Consider the following 4,818-nt stretch of genomic DNA (forward strand, 5'->3'; position numbering starts at 1 on the left):
GATTTACTCTTACCCTACCTCTATCCATTAGATAAGATGAAGGATCAAGATTTTCTCAGTTTCTGTCACTAATGTAATTTCTATGTACTCCTTTTTATTCCCTTGATATCAGCCTATTGCAAATACTCATCACCAGTCACTCAGTCCTATAACAACTGTTTACAAAGTATGCATTTCTCCCCATAGTCTTTTCATATTGTTCCTGTCCATCACCCAATGACTCTCTTTGTAAGCACACAGAGTGAAGAACTCAGACAAAAATTCTAGTATCTTCATTTACTCACAACATTGACGGGTGGTCTTACATTTCTCATCTTTATATGGATGTAATCTACCAGAAATATTGAAGAATATATTTGTTGAATTCTAGAGCAAGGAGAAAGAAAAGTGAAGAATCCTTACATTTTCTAACTTAGCTTTCAAATAAGGAAAGTGTCAAATTCTGTTTGTTGGTATAAAGTCAGAAATAGTTTCATGCAGAAATAAAAATAAATTTTAACTCCTGGCTCTATAGCTTGTGTCCTTTTATGGTAACTGCAGATATGTAAGTAGTATTATGTAAATTGTGTCATGTATTTACAGCTGTAATGAAGAACATACTCTTAATATATCATTGGAAAACATTGGTTATTGAATGGTATGTATATGAGAAGGTTATTTGAACTAACCACACAAAGTTGAAACCTACATCTTAGTAAATCAAAATGTGGAAATAAACGATTTTATTTATAAGAAAATAATACCACCAAGAACAGTGAGTATACCTTACAAAGACTGCTGGAATAACATTGGGGTTTTTACTCTCTACCAGTTTATGTGATTGTATTTCTTGATATTCAAACTCTCCTCTTGTTATTCTGTTGGTTTTTTGTTTTTGGTTCGTCATGGGGCCTGGACTCTGGGCCTGGCACTGTTCCTTAGCTCTTCAGCTCAATGCACTCTACCACTTGAGCCACAGTGCCACTTCCTGCTTTTTCTGCTTATGTGGTGCTGAGGAATCAAACCCAGAGCCTCATGTAGGCAAAGCCAGCACTCTGACACTGAGCCACATTCCCAGCCCTCCTCCTGTTATTCTTAATTTATGTAATCCAACGCTGTTTATAACTATGCATTCAATGTGGGAAATCCAGCTACAAAGATGTCTAAGTTTTTTTTTTCTTTTCAATCACAACATCCTCATTATCAGGCTAAACTGTGGTCATCATCCTCTCCATTTAAATTATTATTAGCATCATAAGTACTAATTATTGAACGTCGGATATGTTTCTATGATTTTATTATTATTTGCTTTTGATTAATAATTTTAATGTTTCCACTGTGCATGCATCCATATTGAAATTCTGAACAAATAAAAAACTAAAACATGTCAGTTAGCTTGACTATGTGCTTATAACAAATTATGGAATAGATTTTTGTAAGCATTGCAAATTCCTAATCAGTATGAATTAACTTACTCTCTCTCCCTAACTACAATCAAATACTTAAGAGCTTGGACAGAACCTTTTCAAGTAATATACTGTAAATGTTACTACAATAGCATGTGTATATCTAAAATTCCCTTGAAAGTAAAAAACTCAACTTTATATTGAAATATTAGTTATTTTATTCTAGGAAATTTTTAGAAAAATAGACTGTATTTCTTTGAAATGAAAAAGGTCAAAATTGTAGAGTAAAAGTTTTAGAGAGAGTCTTTCTTCTATATGTGTGTGTGTGTGTCTTCTCTATATATAATATATATATGTATATATATATATATATATAAATGTTATGTGTAGAATATTACATTTTCGGGGATTATTTGTCCTCAGAAATATATACATATATCTAAATTTATGTGTAGAATGATATACATTATAGTGAAACAAGCATCTTAAAATATAAGTAAAAAAACAAAAAACTTCATGAAACCAAGTGCCGGTAACTCACCCTTATAATAAGAGCTATTCTGGGTGCTGAGATCTTAGAATTGTTTTCGAAACTAGCCCAGACAGAAAAGTACTTGTTACATTCTTATCTCCAATTAACCACTAAAAACAACACCCACAATAACAAAATATATCACATTAATTTCACAAAAGCATCTTTTAACGGCTGTGAACATTTCTTAGAAATATGAATACATACCTCTGGGAAATGTTAAGTAAAATAGTATAGAATATTTACGTCTATATTAAAGACATGACTATTTAGATTGTTTAAGATATTTAGGTAATGATTAGAAGTTAAGAATAATGATAGGTAGGTCATATATTGAGACTGTCTATTTTTATATTATTTTACAACAGTAATAAAATGATATTTATAATGATTACATAAAATTACTCTTGCTTGCTATTTGAATTATCATAAAGGATAAATATTTTTAAATGATTTCCAAAGCAAAGTAGTATCAATTTTTTTGTAATTTCAAAACAATTATGAAAATGATTTCAAGGCTGGTTCACTCTAAGTCTATATTTGTTTTCTTGCTCTAGTTTTCATATGTTAGTAGAAATTAAAATTCCAAAAATTTAATGGATATTGGCATTCAGGAACATCTTCACATACACTAATATTGGAGTCCCTTAAGTGGAATTGTTTTATTTCATTTGTTACTTTCACAAATATATCAAGATGATTGTGTATTTTGTTCCTTTCACTGCTTTTGGCTCTTATCTTGAGAATACGTTTTTCATAGCAAAGTAGAGATAAGCAATTGGATTGAGCAAGTAACATATGACTTCCATAAAATGCAGATGCATAGATTAGTGTCTACTGTCATTTGCTAAAATTTTCTTCTGAAAAGTTTGTCAGTTACTTAGAAGTTTTTCTCCTTCCCTTCCACAAAGTATACTGACATCAAATACAGTGAAAGCAGGGGTTATACTGTTGGGGAGGGACATACAAAGCAACAAAGAAACAATCTTATAAATGTGTTAGAAACAATCGCATGAAAGAAAAAAAAAACATTTGAATACATATCTTAGGGTTCATTTCCGTAACATCACCTTATCTGAACTTTTCTGCTTGACTCAGACATATACTAGATATTGAAAATAAGGGAAACCATGGGAAAAAATAGGGATACTGGTGGACCCATTGCAACAATGAGATGTAGAAGTCGTTATGTCGAAAAATGAACTTTACAACTTTGGTGGTGGGGGTAGCGGGGAGGATTGGGTGGGAGGGCGGGGAAGGATAGAAAGGGATGGGAAGGGGAAACAAAGGAGGAGGCTACAGTGCTTGATAAGAAATGTACTCATTATGTTCCCATGTAATTGTAAAAACCCCTCTGTACAATATTTTCACAATAGAAATTAAAAAAAATAAAAAATTACTTAGAAGCGATGCATAATTCCTAGGTATTCCAGTTATCACATATACTTTTGGATTGAGTTATCTCTGTATAAATTCATACGGACAAAATACCCTCAAAATAAACAGAAATCACATCTTTGTTTTAAATGCAGAGGTTTACAAAGAGTTTTTATCCAGCACCAAAACCATCTTTTTAGCAATTCTGAATTTTGTGTGAAGAAGTTTTAACAAGTTTTTTTTTCCTGACATGCAATTCACTTACAATATATTATCTCCTTTTATTGTATACATTTTAGTGCTTTGGAAATGAATTGTACCTTCATAGGTTTTCAAAGCCTAATTTTCAGAAACTTGCATTTCTTCAAATAGAAATGCTGTAAATTTTAGAACAGACATTGAAATAGATTTAAAATTCAGTTACAAGAATTTGCCAAGCATACATCCTCTATAGTGTGTCTTTTCAAAATTTGTTTTGGGGGATCATTTCCAGGGTCTCACACATGCTATTCAAGTTCACTGTCAATTAACTACATTCTCTGTCCAAAAAAGGTTTTTACTTCTGCTTAATACTTTCATAGAAGTGTAATGCCTGGATCCTATACAATTCTCTTTCACCTTTTGAAGACTTGAAAACTTGTTTGCTTAAATGATTGCAGTATTATACAAATCGATCACTATGAGAAGTATACAATTTCTCCACAAATGCATTACTATATTTTGCGTCTTCTTTTTATATTATGATCATACTAGTGAGTTTTCTCTTTATTATTTCTTAGACACTAAAGAGGAGCTTATTTCATATGCTCCTCCTATTGACTATTAATTTACATATGTTATTTAAAGAAATATCCTATTCAGGAAAAAAATTTATATACAATTAGAAGACATAAAAATACTTAAGTTTAAGAATCATTGTAGCATTAACATTGTAGCATTGACAAATATGTGCCCTCTATCTGTTGGTTATGGTTTCATTTCTGTTATAGTGTCCTTTGAATTATGAAACGTTATCACTTGATATAATCCAGTTCTTGCTTCTCTTTAGCCACTAATGTTTTCCATGTCAAATTTTTCGAAACCTTTACTGATCCAATGTCATGAATTTTTACATTTATGTTTTATAGGTTTTTACATCTCACATTTAGTTTGATAATCATTCTTTATAAGGTTTGAGGTAGGCCAGGTGCCAGTGGCTCACACCTGTAATGCTAGCTACTCAGGAGGCTGAGATCTGAGGATCGTGGTTTAAAGCCAGCCCAGGCACGAAAGTCCATGAGACCCTTATCACCAATAAACCACTAGAAAACAGGAAGTTTTGCTGTTGCTCAAGCGGTAGAGTACTCAACTTGAGCTGAAGAGCACATGGACAGCGCCCAAGCCCAGAGTTCAAACCCCATGATCAACATACAAACAATCAAAGGATTGAGGTAGTAGTCTCAGAACATTCTTTAAATCTAGAGAGGCAATAGTGCCAATACAACCATTTAAGATTCTGTTTTTATTTCATAATGTCATAGCATC

Source organism: Dipodomys spectabilis, unplaced genomic scaffold (genome assembly GCF_019054845.1).
Source record: "Dipodomys spectabilis isolate Male_0828 unplaced genomic scaffold, ASM1905484v1 ptg000152l, whole genome shotgun sequence".
Lineage (NCBI taxonomy): Eukaryota > Metazoa > Chordata > Mammalia > Rodentia > Heteromyidae > Dipodomys > Dipodomys spectabilis.